Source organism: Rhamphochromis sp. 'chilingali', assembly GCF_963969265.1.
Source record: "Rhamphochromis sp. 'chilingali' genome assembly, chromosome: 9".
NCBI lineage: Eukaryota > Metazoa > Chordata > Actinopteri > Cichliformes > Cichlidae > Rhamphochromis > Rhamphochromis sp. 'chilingali'.
The window spans coordinates 19,277,312-19,295,700 of NC_137936.1; positions in this window are offsets into that span (position 1 = coordinate 19,277,312).

Sequence of the window (18,389 nt, forward strand, 5' to 3'; positions counted from 1 at the left end):
TGTTTATCAAGCTTCCTGCTCTTGCACAGGGCTTAAGCAGCTAATAGATGAGGCAGGTTTAATGTTTTCATTCTGGATGCTTTTCTTTAATGTGTAGCCCCACAAAATATCATTAGCATGTGGTACCTAGCCCCAGAAGGACATTTTTAGTCACTGTTGAAGGTGATAAGCTAATTAGCCAGATGACAAATGCCAGATGCTAAATGAAAGAAAAGGACATCATGGTACAGTTTGTGGTTACAACCCCATGGCATGACCCGACAATCATTGCTTTTTATTCTCATTCTAGCTTAGCTAGCTCTATGAACAGCACCCGAGCACATGGATTGCACAGGCAGCCAACCTGACAAGCATTTGGTTCACTAAATTCACAAATCAAATCAACTAATTTAAGCATAAACAACATATTTTAAATCGCATAATGAACTGATATGTGTAACAATACGATGTAATACAATACAATGTGTGTGTGCATACAATCACGCACACATAATATGCTCATAGAGGAATGTAGCCACAGTTACAAAGCTATCTGTAACGGATGACATTGTATGCAAAACAGGAGAAACATTTTCTCGACATGCAGAAGTAGATCAATGAATTCATCACTCACCAGGACAGTTGCGGTAACTGACTCTAAGAGCAGATAAACTCAACACATTTCCATTTGTTCTGCCATTTTTTGAATAAGATCATGCTTTTAAACTAGCTGCACAAGCTGAAGAATGACTTTTTTGGTTCCAAAGACACATATGGGGATTAATTCCCAAAGTATGACTCGAATAGGACTGGGTGTTCAAGTTTTTCATTATCAAATTTTAGGATTTAGTTTTACTTGGTTGTAAAAGTATGTTAGTAAAATTCAGCTGAGGGGACACAGCAACCTTTATGGACAGGCCTGGACCCCTGGGGCCCATCTTAGTGCTGACACTGGCAAGCTCCAAGCCACTCTGAGAGCCTTCTGTGTAGTAGCAAGCACTGCTTGCTTTACCTTGAGCTTCATCTAAAAACACAACACGTTCCTCTGTGGAGCTTTCCAGTTCTATGCATCCACTTTGGACATTTCATTTTAGCAATTAAGGTGCTTCTTGTTGAAGGACAGAACTGGGTACTATGCATCAATTCAGACCAAACAAGGAAGTCCACCATTTTTATTTCTAAATCCATTATGCCCTCTTATTGTGCCCACACAGGGACATGTCTTTACTAATTTGTTCCAGTTCTTTATAATCAGGAGCACAAAGGAGACTACTAGGGAATAGGGAGTGGATACTTTAGACCAGCGGTCCCCAACCTTTTTTGCACCACGGACCGGTTTATGCCCGACAATATTTTCACGGACTGGCCTTTAAGGTGTCGCGGATAAATACAACAAAATAAAACTAGTACCGGTACCGAAAAAAAAAAAGATTTATTCATAACACATGTGAAAAGACCAAGGAAAACCGAGTTAACGATAAAAACGATAACAAAATAACGCTGAAAACCGATAAAAACCCTGAAAACCATACATTTCACACCTGAGCCTCAACTCTCACGGCCCGCTACCAAACGACTCACGGACCGGTACCGGTCCGAGGCCTGGGGGTTGGGAACAGCTGCTTTAGACTTCTCAAGACTTGCCTCAAAGCTGTACATACAATTAACCAGGAATGTTATTGTGAAAGTTATTGAGCTATTTTGTGACTTACAGATGAATGACTAATTCTGACACATTACAGTTGCTTATTAGAGTAAACATTAAGTGGTATGACATTATGAACAATTAAAAAACAAACAAAAAACCTGCTTACCCTCTTTATGGGTACCAAGCACTTCAGCATAACCAAGTGTTACAATATGGCCCTGATACAGCCACACCAAAAAGGAAATACTACTGACAGATTAATTTATTATCTTTTTTTACTCTTTTGGTGCTATGACCCCACATCCAATAATGTAAAAAAGGAAATACTGTTAATTCTAAGGTTTGATCAGGTCATGATAAAAAATGAAGTTCTTATCAGGTCTCAAAATCTGGTAAATAAAACCTCAGATAAACAACACATGACTTATTACACTTTGCCATTATTTATTTAACAAACACTGAGCCAAAATACAGTAGCAGTGTGTGGGAAAACCAAGTACACCCAATGGTTCAATAACTCAGGAACTTTTTTGCAGGTTTTTGTACAGTCTGTCCTTGGGATGGATTTACTGGGCTGTCCAGTCCTGGGAAGATCGGCAGCTGCCGTTAATGTTTTCCACTCATAAAAAATTGTTCACAGAATAGAATGATGACCACAGACTGTTTAGAAACTTTTCTTTCCTCATTGGCATGATGTTAACACATGATTGTCAGTTAATCAGGTGCATTTGATTAGCAGCGCCTGGCTGAACCTTGCCCTCTTCATAACGGTGCACTTAGACGTTCACACGCTGCTTTTACTTTTTGGCTCATTATTTTTCTAGCTAAATAAATTAAATAACAACACAGTGTAATATTTCATATTTTTTGTTTATGTGAGATTGCATTTACTGAAATTTAGAACCCACTAAGGACCAGATTATGTTTCATTATGTCCTCATACATAACACTTTCGAATTTACAAATGGTGGTGTCTCTTTTTTACCATGACTGTATAAGCAGGCTACACCACATGCTTACCCCTGTTGATGAGCTCCCGATGGATATACTTGTTTTTCTTTACCGATTCTTCCAGCTTGCATGGAACACAGAGAGTAACTGGATCCAATTTAATTTGTTAGCTGACTTCCTGTCTTATCCAAACCTATTTACAAACTATGCTTAGCATGATGGAGCTTCAACTGAAATAATTGCCAATAAGACACATACAACTAATTTAGAAACAAGACAAGCTCAAATAAGGAAATTATAGATGGCAATGAGGAAGAGACAGAGCTTTAAATCAATTTCATTTATAATAGCATAGCTTACTGCATTCATCTCAGTGTTTGGGACAGTGTTTCATTAGATCAGTGTTTTCCCATTTTAACCTGGATGCACTTGGGGCCCAGTTTCATGCATAGGTGTCACTTCTATTATGATAACTTTCCTCATATTTTCAACTAATTATATCATGGAGGATGTCCTGTGGGAAAGTAGAAAATAGATTTCTTCCTAATGATTTCATAAAACATCTTTATCTTGAATCTGATTTAGGGGCTAATAAGCTAAAATTAGTCACAGTAAAGCAGCATACTATGCCTTGAATAAGATTACACATTAATATTATTATTATTGTGTGACAATGAATGTCTCTGATATACAGATCTGGACCAGGGCATCAATGAGCTCCTGGATCTGCTAAGCTCTGAAATGCAACCTGGCAGCATTGGAATCATTAACTCATCAATTCCTTCATCCTCTGGGAACTGCCTGCATACTCTCACCCAGGGGACCAGGCATTGCCATGCACCAAGAGAAACCCAGGACCCTGTAGAGGTCTGTGTGTCCCTCCATGGATATGCCTCCTCAGAACCAACCCTCCACCAAACCAGTCAAGCTGAACCATATTACAGGCAGCACAATGTTCTCCACAGCTTCTGCAGACCATTTCACATCTGTCACTCAGGCTTATCAGACTCCTGGGCAGTGACTTAACGCTTTACTCTGATTAAAAAGTGTTTCTTTAATTTTTTTGAGCTGCATGCATGATATGGATTATCAGGCTAAGCAGGGTCAAAAAGACTTTGACACAGAAAAACAGCAGCATAATTGGGGAATTAGACCACTGAGAGATTTAGAGTTATTAGTCAAAGTGGGACACTGAATCATGTTGCTAAACTGTTTAATTTAATTTAAATTAACATAGTTATTACACAATTAGCCCACATTTTTAATTTAATGTTGCACAACTCATCAAAACATCACAATCAGTCTGAAATACCAACACTGTGTAAAAGAACTTAGACACATCATTGTTATTCACCTCAACATTAAACCGAATGTGAGAAATTCTGATGTACTTTGTGAGTTCCTTATCAACTCATCGTTAACCAAATAAATATTGAAAAGATAGAAGCTGAGTGACTGCTATATTTAGGGCATGACCAGAATTAAATAAACACACACGCACACAGATTGCTTCCTCATATGTATGACAAGGGCCATAACTGGTCATTCATTTTGTGAGGATAGCAGGGCTGAGACATTCCACTCGATCTTGCTAAGATGGATGTGGAGGGCTCAGCTATTCCATTACACTCAGTAGTGCTGAGCCTGTTGGACTGTGCTTAGGTGGAAGTCCGCATACTAATAACTCCAGCATATACATCTCTGTACACAATCCTGGATGGAAAAGCACATCTTCTTACCTTAAAATATAATTACTTCGACATGTATTGGAAGATTGAAGTGTTTTCATGATAGTTTCGAAGATAGGAAATCAAGCCAACTGCAGCACTAAAATGTGCCCCGTATGTCAGCAGCAATTAACTCTCGGTGTCACTTTTACAGAGTCTCATTGTGGTCAGTGGTGCAATCAGACTGACTGACTGTATTGGCTGTTTTGTTTATAAATCTGGCTTGCAGAATTGGGTTCCCACCTGGGAATGGAAATACTTTCAGGCAAGTGTAATGTGAGGTCCTAATTAGTTCCACAGAGGTTAAGATGCAACACAGTTTGGAGAGCTGATGGCATGATTTCATAAGTGTGTCCAGCTCTGAATGCAAACGCCTATTTTTAGCATTAATAATTTGCCTTTTTACATTCTTAATTCATATTTATTCCCCAGAACTACTTAAAACATATATTCAATATTCAGGAACAATTGCTGTCTACAGTATAACACTAACCAGACGAGATAAAGGCAACTGACAACATCTGTCACATACTCCTCGAGGACTCTGCTCTGTTCTTTCGGAAAATTTTAACTCACATTAAATAGATAAATTGAACTTTAATGGATGTGAATAAAAAGTGACCCTTCTCGGCTTGTAGATGGTCGATGGAGAAGTATGTGCAGAGTTTACAGAGTGAAATGCACTGAGAATAGAAAAAATATCTCTACCTGCAGGCGTCTCTCCTTAGGTCTCAGCTTAGGGGCAAAGGTATATTACAGAACAGAAGTCAGACATTAAATAGCCTTTATTGTCATTCCAGAAAACACACAGTAAGCTCATTCACTACTCTACAATTAAAATGTTACTATCATCTTATACTCAGAGGCAGCTGCGTTAGCTCTTTGTGGGAATTACAGAGAAACTCTACTGAAGACAAATGAAGTTAATTTGAAAAAAAGGATTTAATGCTAAGAGACACCAAATGAGAGAGTAAATTACTTTACTTTGCTATAAGCACTTTCTCATTTCTAGACAGGACAGCACAAAATGAGCTAAACCACATTTAACAGTCAGAGTCCTGTATAAACGAAAACTAAATGAGGCTCTAAATAAATATGAAAAGTGAAGGGATAAGAATATCTCCACAGTCCCAGAAATTCCTCAGATTAATAATGATATCTTTCAAAAAGACTCAATGATGTCTGCTGGGCAGTGGAAGGCGATGCGACTGTAAATTTTATATTGCGTTAGCTGCACTATGGATGACCTGCAACAGTCAAGCTGGGATGCATATAGCAGACAAGAGGAAGGGCAACAGGACTTAAATGAATACCTTGTTAGCTGTAATAAATCTGTGACTAAATCTACACAGACCATCACATGAAGAATAGCACATTCACTTTAATGCATCAGCTTCAAGAGTGTCATATGTGGGAGCCTATGGGTTTAAATGGCATCAGTGCCTGCAAAGCATCTGTCTGTCCAGGCAGCACTGAATGCATCATGTTTGTGTGGATCTCCCTTGGTCTTACTGCATGATGAAGCAGGTCGACAGAACAGAGAGTACAGTCAATAACACGCGGGGTAACTGTGGACAGCTGTAATCTCATAGCACACAGGATTATGTAGTTGCCCCCCTGTGACAACCCTCTTGCTGATAATAGATTTGACAACATGAACACTGTGTGCTGTCTCCAAGGAACCATTTAATTTACAAGCCATTGAAATGATTACACGCACAATTTTCTGCACATATTAAAGCAGAGCTGATGTTTTTCCTTGCCTTCAATTGCATTATCCTGTTTACAATCCCCTTGACAACTGAAAGTGTGATGCGGCTCTAATAAACACATTTCATTCTCTATCCATTTCATGCTCCAACATAGATCATTCAGTGACACATTGGGTGGGGGTGGGTGGCTGACAACTGGAGGTTTTTGGAACGAGTTAATAAAATCAACTTAGTCAAAATGTCAGCTGCCCAGAAAAGCAAGAAGCTGTGATTTAGTTTGACTCTTTTCCCTTCAGTCTTTTCTTTGTCTGCCTTCTCTACACCTGTTGGACAACTTCTTACATTATTAACATCAGATTTGCTCATTCAAAGCACAAAACTGACCCGAGTAAAGAAAACTCCACGTTATTGTTGAACTCCTTCGAAATCAGGTAACGTTAACATTCTGTGCGAGTTTGCTGTTTTCTAAGTCTTGCGGCATCCTCATACTGCAGCTTGGAAATGGATCACTCTCGCACCCCCGTCGACTGGCAGCAGTAACAAATAAGATTGTCTGTGGCATATTGGCAGATGAGAAGAAGGCAAATGAAATGCTGCCCCTCGGAAGGACAGATGTGCTTCCTACCACTGCAAAGCTGCTTTGTTCTGTGCTGGCATTGCGGGGATACATCAGTAGTCAGCACATGTCTTACCTCGGGTCTTTATCCCTGAAATAATGTGATAGACAGGGATTACGCAGCTGGAGTATGTATGAAAGGCAAACAATAGCACAGGGTGCACAACTCCTGAGAAAGAATGTCTAAAACAAGTGTTTTTGTCCTGACTTCTACCAACCAAGACCATAAACAGAGTGACATTTTAGTTTTTCGAATCTGAAGCTCATGCACCACATCAATGACATAATTGCACAATTAAACATTAAAGATGAATCACCACAGCTGCTCAGATGCTCTCACTGAATTACCTGTAAATCTCTTCTCTGTCAAAGCGGTGGAAATTTAGCCAGGGCATGTCTCATCATCTCTATTTATCTTGTTGATTTAGAGCTCTTGGAAAAGAGACACAAGGTAGCTTTGCACCTTAAATCACATAACTTGTAGAAATGGAGGCACGAGCCAACACATTCTTACACTGTAATATTTTATTGGCTCCAGTAAGAAACTTTGGAAATTTTGCGTTTACTGTGTAATGTCATAGACAGGAAATACAGTATAAGACGGCCAGCTATGCGCAGGTACAATAACAGCTAGTTAAGAATAAGGAGAAAGCGTTTTACTGTGAGCTCCAGAACCTTCTGTGCTGTGAAAAACACAAGGCTGGTACCCGGAAAAAGCAATCAAGAGGAAACCTAAGAACAAAGTACACGTGAAGTGATCCGTGAAAAGTGGAAGCTGGCTTTTTGTTTGTGATGACAGATTGTGCTCCCAGTGGTTTCACCTATGTTATCTGTGAATTAATGGGATTTGAAACCGTCACTCTTTTACTGCCTGCATTGTTTACTTTGTTTCATATTATTCATTTACACTGCATATGCTCTACAATGCATGTTGTTTGCCTTTAGGCTCTTCGGCTGCTGCAGGTTTTCACTTGTTTTCTCCTGCACTCATTTTTCTCTTTTTTACATAAAAAGTCACCAGGATACTACCTTTTCCCAAATGGTGATGACACCAATAATTCCATTTTAATAATTAATGACAAAGTGAAATGTAATCACTTGAGCTTGTTGTAACAGTGTAGCAGATATCAGCTTTTAGTGAGAGTCACAGGGATGCTTTTGTGTTTATGTGATCGCCTTCCTGATTTTGTAAAGCCACTCATCAAAGTAATATTTTCACAAGTGTGAAAAACACCACCATGATAGGAAAAATGGGACAGCGTTAGCCATTAAAAGGAACGGTAAAACTAAAACAATCTTGTGACCTTCATGCACAGGGCTTTAACCCCAAAAAGCATACATTGTTCGTTTGGTGTTTGCAATTTCCTGCTCGGTTTCTCTGTGTTTGCTTTTTTTGACCTCTAGTTCAACACAGCCTTTGCATAATATCAGACAATCCTTTAAGAACAAGTTCTGACAACCAGGAAAAAGGCAAAACAGAAGTGAAAAAGGACAGAGAAAACCCCAGTGTAGAAGCCCTGACATTGTTTTTTCTTGCTGAGAAACAGTTGTCTGCGTGCCAGGAAAAAAAGGGAGACCTGGAAGGCTTGGATAGAAATGAAATTGTCCAATTCTGGTCTCTATTGAAACTTCTTCCAGTGCCTGCAAACAGCAAACTGAAACTGGGAGTTGTTAAGAGACATTCTCAGGCAAATGTTACAGCAGGCTAATGTGATTTGGAAAGTTGTGGCATGATGGTTCAGGGAATGAGCGGATTGTGATAAACTTGATAAACATGAAGCAACAACACCCTTAGAGGAAAACATAGATGGAAAATAGTTATTTGCCTTGACCCACAAATTCACGCTTTAGTTATGTATTAGCAATTCAATCAAGGAGCATTTCAACAAGCATTACAGCAGATTATCCAGAGACCTATACTGATTTCTCCATGGCAGCTAGCTGTACTTGACAAATTGATTTTTATTTCTCAGAGTGTCTTGGGTTAAATTACCTATAATTGATGAGAATTTACAGTTTGTGATTGTGTTTTGTCATGTTTTAATTTACTCATTTACTATGTGAAAAGTGCAGTATTTTCTAGAATTGCACCCAGTATCATCTCAAACTTACTGAATCAAATACCAGTATCCAAAGTACGATCTCTTACAGTTTATTAGACTAAATGCTAAAGTTAATGTTTAAGTAAATATTCAGTAACATAGGAGACAAGTAAGGAGATAAAGGAAGACATTTTCAGGCATCTCAAGGTGAAGTTTGACTGCATTCAAGTCAGGGCTTTGGTCACACAAGATAAGATGTGGTCTAGTTATTATAAAAGTTGGGAAACTACTGTGTTATAGCAGCCAAAACATAACAAAACAACAATCCAAACAAAAATAGATTCAAAACATTAAACAGCTCAATAAAATAAACATAGAAAAAAGCAAAGAGCTCAATAAATCAAAATCTGAACAAAATAGGAAAAGAAGCCCGATAAACTCATACTAAATGTGGCTGTTGTGGTTTGAAGCAGACAAAAAGACAAAATGTTGTGCTGCCTATCCAGCAAGTGGTGCATAGGGTGGTTTGCATCCATTCATTATGCATTCAGCCACAGTCATTTGGATGACTTCTGCAGCAGCTGATGGAGGAATGATGGAGGAACTGGATTCAACCAGCAATAGCAATGATGGGACAACAATTCCCTTGGCAGGTAAGATGGACAAATTCCCAGAGCTAGCAGTTCAAAATTCAGGCCACAGACACATTCTTTTAAAATAACATTACTGAGATTAGACCACTTACTTAAAAACTGTAAGCTCAGTGTTAATTCTTACCACTCAGATTAATTTCCCTGTCTGCCAGGAAAAGTCACACTGTGGTTTGGGAAGTGTGAGTGTGGCTCCGTGAAATCAAACTACACTCATTATTCTCTCTGGTTCTTAAACTGCTCACCAGGCTCATCCATCTCACTGTCCAAGGACTTCACATTTCCCATGATGATTGTTGGAACAGATGGTTTATATTTCCTCCTGTTAGCCATTCCCGTGGTCTCCTTGCAGGTTCTCCAGGATTAAAAGCCTCGCTCCGGGGACTAGAACTGCTGGTGTGATCAGCTGGTGAGAATCTCTGTTTTCAGAGTATCAGAAAAAGCAGAGGGTAGACTTGCAACACTTGACAAAATAAAAAGCAGCCATTTCTCCACCACACCAAGAAAAGTCAACTTCATGTGATGATGAAGTCATTAATCTGTGTGATCAGGAGGTAGAGCAATTTTTTTCATGTTGGAAGCTGAAACATCTACCTTTAGCACTCTTAAACATATTTTCATCTTGGTGTACTGTACTGCCATTCAGCATAACCCTGACCAGACCACCACACAAACACACAAAATGATGCTGCCGCCATCACACCTGAATATTGAGAATATTGTTAATTGACACCAATTTTTGTCCAGACACAAGGTTCAGAATTGATGCCAAAAAGTTCAATCACAGATTCATCAAACCAGAAAACGTCTCAGTTGACCAGATTAGAGATCAGGGCATTGATGGTAAGCCTTAAAGAGATTTCTCACATCTCAACCAAGGATTTCTTCAGGTCTCCCAAAGTTATCGTTTGTTACTTGGTCTGTTCTCTTACCAAGGCCCTTCTCCCCCAAATACTTAGTTTGGCAAGAATACAAGCAGTAGCATAAACCCTGTCTATTCCAGATTTCTCCCATTAGAAATGATTTTGGACACATATGCACTGTCAGTTGTTGGATAGGTGAGTAGTGTATCAATGACAAATCTAATGAGCAACAAACAACGGCGTAGAAGTAACTCAAAGAGAATATAAATATATGAATATTTATGTCAATGTGATATTTGCTTTTTTTTAATGCAAAAGTAGGAATCCCAGTTATAAGTTTATAATCTAATGAACAAGTTTAAAAATTATCCAGATTTTGTTAGATGAGAGACGTTGATTACTTAAGCTCAGATCTCACTGATATTGCATGGCTGTCATTGGAACCTCAGTTCTCTCTCCAGTTACCCTCCCTTGTTGGTTTTATCTCCCGCTTGGTGAGATAACACAACAGGAATGTGACACAGGAGGTACTGCAGAGCTGCTTTACTTCCATGTATGGCTTCATGTCTACAGTTTTCCAACTTATCTTCACTCTAAACCTGCTCAAATAACTAAAATGTGCTTTGACCTGGGACAACAAAAAAAGGAAAACAAAATCATTGAATAGTTCATAAGTTGAGTTCACCACAAGACTGAACACAGCTGCGGCACGTCCACACTTTCTACGATGACTGTCAGTACTGGAGGAACATACATGCGCATGTCAGTCTGAACTGCTCATTCAGCTTACAGTTGTCATGGTGTGAGAGTCAGTGCTCATGCTCGACAGATCATCTTTTCCAAAATGCCTGTGATTGATTCAAAATGATGGGGGTAGGCAATTAATTTTTCCCAAGGGGCCACATCAGAACCAATAATTAATATAAATTTTATTTCTTTATAAAGTGCTACAGGTGGAGCTAAATGTTACAATTAGGCAATGAAAAAGTGAAAATACATGCCAACAGTTTACCACTATTTAATCAACAATCCCCTTTCAGCCCCAGCTTATCTACGTTATCTAAGTTACCTCCCTAGAATTCTCTGCCTGAGTCCCTTTCATTCAGTGCACACTGCCAGGTCTTAATAATCTTCTTTACCCCAGATACAACAAACGATTGTCTGGGCTGTCAAAATTGCCCGCTTTGTTTTTCAACTCCCCATCATGGCTTACTAGTTTTTCTGAGTTTATGGCTAGTCTTATGGTTGATCTTGACTAATCCGTCCCTGAATGTGTGAAGCTTGTTGCTTTTACAGCTTTAATAGCAAAGGTTCAGGTGTCTGTTGCCACTCTGCATCAGTCAAATTCTTGTACTTCTCTGCAACTTTAGTCTCCTAATGGTGATTCAAACTACTGTATGGTGGATATTTATGTTTGAATCCTACTTTACCATTGACCTCACCACTCAGGGACAACCAAAGGGCCGGATGTTGCCTAGAGGCCATACAATGTCCAGATCTGGTCCAGACACTGAGAGATTTAATTTTAGTCCCTTGAAGCACAATCATGTTGTACAAATGGAATTACAGAGCTGTAACCTCTCACATTATAAATAAATATGAAATAGAGTGCTAATCAAGACCTAATAACATCAGGAAGATAATGGAGAACGCCAGCAGTGTGACAAATTTTAGTCATGTTGTGCTGGAGGCAATGGAGATGTGATTGTAAATGCTTTGGCCGCCTGTTTCATTTAATCTCCAATGCTAATTTGATAAAGTGTTTAAAAGATCTTGTGCATCTTTTATCTAAAATGCATGTTGTAACATAGTTAGAAAAGTTATTGCATAAATTAAGTTCATTATCATTTGTTTTCTTTGTTAATGGATTGTGCTACTTCAAATGCACTCTACTATATAATGGCGATCACCTGGATAATGGTAATATTTGATTTTCCACTAGGAATATTCAGTTATTAACCAGTTTGTACTGGTCACAAGAGCACCAATAACTAAGTGCCAAGTTAATTAAGCACTTTAAAGCCTTTGCATGTCTTTTCTGAAAAATGCTGTATAAATGAAGTTCCCTTATTTTATTTTATTTTACTTTATTAGAATTTAACCATCCCCTTAAAATGTAATGATTTTTAGTTGTTTTTGACTGAGGAAAGAATATGTGTTTTCTTATTTTATCCTCCTCGAAGTGGCCACCAAATCATGGGTACACTGTGGTCAGGGTTGAACATGGTCAACAACAATACCCAGGCTGTGCTCAGCTGGTACTAAGGGGCCCAAACAAAACTATTACACCACCACCATCCACCTAGACTGTTAATACAGTAGATGGATCAGTGCTGTTATTTAAGTCAAATTCTGACCCTATCATCTGAATGTTGCAGCAGAAATCAAGCCTCAACAACATTTCCCAATCTTCTAATGTCCATCTTTAGTGAGCATGAATGAATTGTAGCCTATGTTTCCTGTTCTTAGTTGACAGGCGTGCCACCCAGTGTGGTCCTCTGCTGCTGTAGCCTGTCTGCTTCAAGGTTCGAGATATTCTGCATTCGGAGATGCTCTTCTGCATACCTTTGTTGTAACAAGTGGTCATTTGAAGTACTGTTGCCTTCCTTGCAGTGTGGACATTTTCCTCTGACATCTGGCATCAACAAGGCATTTTCATTTCTCACTGGATATTTTCTCTTTTTTGGACAATTCTGTATAAACCTCACTGTGGAAAAATCCCAGTAAATTAGCAGTTTCTGAAATACTCCAGCCAGGCCAGTCCATCTGGCACCAAGAACCAACCATACACATTCATAGTCACTTAAAAAATCTTTCTCCCCCTTTTTGATGATCAGACTTTAACAGGTTGTTTTTACCACGTCTGCATGCTGAAATGCACTGAGTTGCTTCCATGTGATTGGCTTTAGTGACAAGTTCACACCGTACACATCAGTATTATGTCTACAGATGCTTTCTGCCCACATGTCCAATCCCCGCATCAGTGAATATCACCAATCTAAACGCTAAAGGATTTCAGGGGGGAGTTTGTTTCAAAATAATAATTATTATAATGAGACTTAAAAAAGTTTTTTTTTTAAATTGTCCAAAAAATATATTTCACCTAATTAACCTCTCATCTGCCTCACTGGCCTCAATTATTATTATAATTATTGCCACAGCAGAAGATTTTTTTTTTTTATTATGAAATTTTAATTTTAAAACTTTAAAACCACAAAAACAGCAGACTATAAATGTGGCTTAAATACACCAGAGGAAATTAATGTATATTGTCTATTGGTGAGGGAAATTTTTCTTTTCGCTTGCTTTTCTCCACTGAGGTCAAACAAAGTCAGCCTGAGCACCACAGAACTGATACAGATGGTTATTAAATTTACCCAATGACACTTGAGCTCTGTGTAATGTTTGTTTTCAATTTCAAGTCATTACACAGCCTGCTGTTGAGGGACCCATTCACATCTCTCAAAGTTAAGAAAGCTATTAACAGCAATAACAAAAAAAAGAAAGTTGTCCACTTTCTCCTTTTCATTCACATTCTGGGCACTAACTGGAGAGAGTCTTATATCACAAAGCTTGGCTGCAGATACTGCCTGCTGCCTCCGAACATGCAACAGCATGTCTAGAAGAAAGATAAGATTGCTTTAATTGCCAAGAAAAAGCGTTAATCATGTCACTTAATTCTGTTATGGTTTGTTCTATAAATGGTCTTTTGTCCCCACTAAACAAGCAGTAAATGTGTGGTAATCAAATCTTCATGTGCCAATCTGAGATAGGTGGGGAGTTCCACAGCTGAGGGAATCAGACAGCAAATGCCCGGTCACCTTTGGGCACAAGCAGAGAAACAGGAATCATCAATAAAGCGCTCATGGGGCACATGGAAGCAGGAGCGTAATAATCACTTAAGGCCTAAAATCTGACATGATTTCAATCTCATTGAGAATCTCAACTTGCCCACCTCTTCTATCCAAGTGCTAAACTAAAGCGAGTTTTGTCGGGAGAAGCCTCATTGAAATTGCAAACATGTCTAGTGGCAAATGAATGCTACTTATACAATCCCTGTTTAGAGTAAACGCATGTGGCAAAAGTAATTTAAGTTGATTCAAAGGGATCTGATTATGGAGCACAACTGCGTGATTGTAATTCGATATGAAATATCCTCTGATGTATTTATGCAAATCTCTTATTATTCTCTATTATTCTCAGTACAGTATTTTTTGTGCAAACCTCGACACATCTCTAAACATGATGCAGGCTGTTGATGGAGCAAATTAATTTGATCATCTGCAAAAACCCACATAAGCCTGAATGTTAAGCAGGGCTGCTAAATATTTGCATATACAGTAGTGTTTACATACTCTGCATCCTACTGTCATCTGCTAGTGTGTGTCTCTGTGCTGGAAGCACAGTTTGTGCCTTCCTCTTGAACTCGCAATAACAGATTGCATTTTCTGTATAATGGACTTATTGTGTGTTTGTTTGGATCCAGCATCTGTCAGCCTGCGTTAAATCCTTTGAACATACCTTTGCTGGGATGGGACCAGATGCCATTCTCCTATTACCTAAACGAACTGTCATGTTTCCATCTGGTATAGGAAACAAAGGATGCATTTAGCATTTTATACCATATATAACTGTGACACTAAAGGTTTACCATTTGAATTTATGTTAAAAGCTGAGATAGCTGTTTTACACTCAAATTAAAAGAATAAAAAAAGTGAAAGAATTAGCAACAGTGTTTTCAAAATATGCACAAAAATACTGTTGCCCATGTGCAATCATGGGAAATGTGCTTATTTAAATAGAAATAGTCCTCCTAAGACAAACAATCATATGTCATTACTTCTCTAAAAGCTATAGCTTTCCAATGTTTTATCTTTTTTAGCTTCTGTGCCACCTCCAGTTTATTATACTAAGGAATATGTTCCTCTCATCAAGTCTCAAAGAAGCTATTCAATACTGTAAATAACTGTAATTTAATCTGTCAGTACTTTTTGTGTTAAATGATAAGCCTGAGTCTGCCATTGTTATTCCACACAAGTAAATGAAAGACTGAACAGGATTTTCGGCTTCCTCTCAAACAGCTCACAGTTTACAAGATAACAAAAACAAATTAGGCCTCAATGTTTTGCATTTGTTTTAATGAATTAGGAATTACATTTTAGTGGTAAAATTAATTTTCATCTTATTCGAGAACACCCCAATGATGCTGGAAACATCAGCAATAACCAAACCAAAACACAGTTAAAGACCAAACGAAAACAACAACAACAAAAAGCGTTGAACAATCTGCTGATTATACTAGATGCTGTCAAGACACAAAATTACTTCCTGGATAAAACCTTGTCTTTGTGCCTCTGAGTCTGTTGTCATTGCTGGTGTTTCATCTTACTAGGTAATCGATTGCATTTAGGTCTTAATTTCCCATTTGACAACAAGGTAGAAAACAATCAGGGGCCTGTTGCTGGTTGCTTTAAGTAAAGCGTGATTATGTGACCAGAATTGAACACAAATCCACAGCAACGCATAGCCTCATCTTGGCCAGGCTCACTCTACACAGTTGAAAGCTCGGGTGGGTCATACTACTACACTAATACTGTGCTCTTGACATATACCTAGGCCAAAAAGTACTCTTTTGAAGGAAACTCAATTTTACAGTCTTTGGTCTTGTATTATTCATTCATTAATGGTTCGACTACATCATAATTATCACTGAGCCTTGCTTTTCACACTTTGCTATAGTAACAAGTAGACATGCATTCAACATGAGTGGTTCACAGTTAGGTCCATAAATTTTGGTCAGCGACACAATTGTTTAAATTTGTACGGAAGTGGGTTAGGACCAGTGGAGAAAAAATGTGGGCGTCGTTTTTTTTGCCCCAGAATTCTGAGAAAAAGTCAGAATTCTGACTTTTTTTTGTAATTTTGTCTCTGTACACCACCACAAAATCAAGATGTGATTGAAGTGCTTTTAGTGGTAATTCAAGGGGGTTAAAAAAAAAAGCATTGCATAAACTGTTTCAGAATTACGGCTATTTTTTGGATGAACTGACAATTTTAATGGTAAATGGGTTTACTAGTCCCTAAGGACTCCAAAGTGCTTTACACATCCAGTCATCACACATTCACACACTGGTGATGGCAAGCTACATTGTAGCCACAGCCACCCTGAGGCGCACTGACAGAGGCGAGGCTGCCGGACACTGGCGCCACCGGGCCCTCTGACCACCACCAGTAGGCAACGGGTGAAGTGTCTTGCCCAAGGACACAACGACCGAGACTGTCCAAGCCGGGGCTCGAACTGGCAACTTTCCGATTACAAGGCGAACTCCCAACTCTTGAGCCACGATCGAATTAGAAGGATTGTTTTTAAGACTTGGATGAAAATCATTTTAATTCAATTCAGTTCCTTAGATTCAATTTTATTTATATTGCGCCAAATAACAGCAACAGTTGCCTCAAGTAGCTGTAGTCAGTCAGTGAACCCATGGACAGCACCAAATGCTGTTTCCAATCTTGAGATGAACTGCCAGGTCTTGACTGCAGCTACCTTCGGTTGCTGCTTGATTCAGTATTCAGTTTTATCTTCAGTTTTTAAAAACCTCACTGTTTGGTGAGATCTGGTGACTGACATGGGCATTTAAGAATATCTAATTTCTTTGCCTTGAAAAGCTCTTTGGTTACTTTTGCAGTATGTTTTGGGCCATTCTCCAATTAGTTTTGCAGGATTTCGCTGAACCTGGGCAGAGATAGTATAACTCTGTACAAGTCATAATTCATCCTGCTACTTCTGATGGCAGTCATATCATCACTAAACACTATGACAAGCTCCCACTACCAGCTGTACATGTCAATACCAATTCGTAACCAGTGATTTCCATCTTCTGTCTCTCTGTATTTACATTCATGAAGGCATCTGTGGATTGTTTTAGATTGTTTTATATACGGTATCTATCTAGATGCTGTAAAGTTGTTTTTCTTAACCATAAAAAGAATTTTGTGCCTTTAGCTATCTTCTGTAGTCTTTCAGGCGTTTTGATGTCTCTACACTTGCCAGAGCATTCTTCTTTTTTTAAAACTATGTACCAGATTGTTAATTTGGCCACTCCTTAAGTTTTTCCGATCTTTCTGGTAGTTTTATTTTTTGTTTTTCAGCCTAGTGCTGGACTCCTACCAAAATCAGGTTCAACACTTCAAACGAACGTCAGACTTTTTATCTGCTTAATTTTCATGAAATACTGAGAGGACACGCCTCATCTGGCCATGAATGCTTGTCAGGCAAATATCCAATTACTTTTGCACCTCTGAAATTGGAGGACTAAGTAAGTAAGTAAGTAAGTAAAAATGGCTGTAATTTCTAATTAGACATTTTTGATTATCCCCTTTTTCTACACTTCAAGCACATATTGTTGGATTTAAAAGTTGTGTTCCCCAGTTGGGCTGTTGATTGGCTCTTTGGGGGTAGAGGCAACTTCCCATTATCCATAGATGGCTATTTAGTGTTTAGGAAAGACTAAATCATTTTAACCAGAAACATATTTAACATTAATTTCTATTACATAATATCATGACAGATACTTTGTTAAATGCACAATGACTGTATCATTGACCAACACTGTTTGTTGTCTCCACTTAAAAACAAGCAGTGTGTAGTAATCAACTCTGAGTGTGCCTGCCTGAGATCTCCAAGTAGAGAATTCCACAGATGAGGGACTCAGTTAACAAATTCCTAAGTTTAGGGCCAAGTAGAGAATCGTGAATCATAAAAAAAGTTAAAAGATTGCTGATGTGGACAGAAGCCCCATCATTTAAGGCTTTAAAAATCAAGCAGTAATATCGTAAAACCATTTCTAGCATTCCCAGATTTCGACTGAAGGACAGCGACAATTCGTATATCGGGGCTGATTCTTTCAGTACATGTTACAAGGCTGACAGCAGTGTTTCAGACCAACTGCAGTCTTTGGATATTTCACCTACTGATCTAAAAGTAAAGTGCTCTGAACTGGTCGATACTGCAAGAGATAGAAAAGCATCATCCATGCTATTAAGTCATTAGTGAATATGTAAGACATGATCTTTCTTAACTGTCTCTGGTAAAGCAAAGTAGAGGGTCCACCACTTTGGCCACCTGAGCATCAACCGACAGTACCGAGTAAAAAATTACTACTAGATTCCCTCTTTCATAAGTAAACCAGACTGGATCA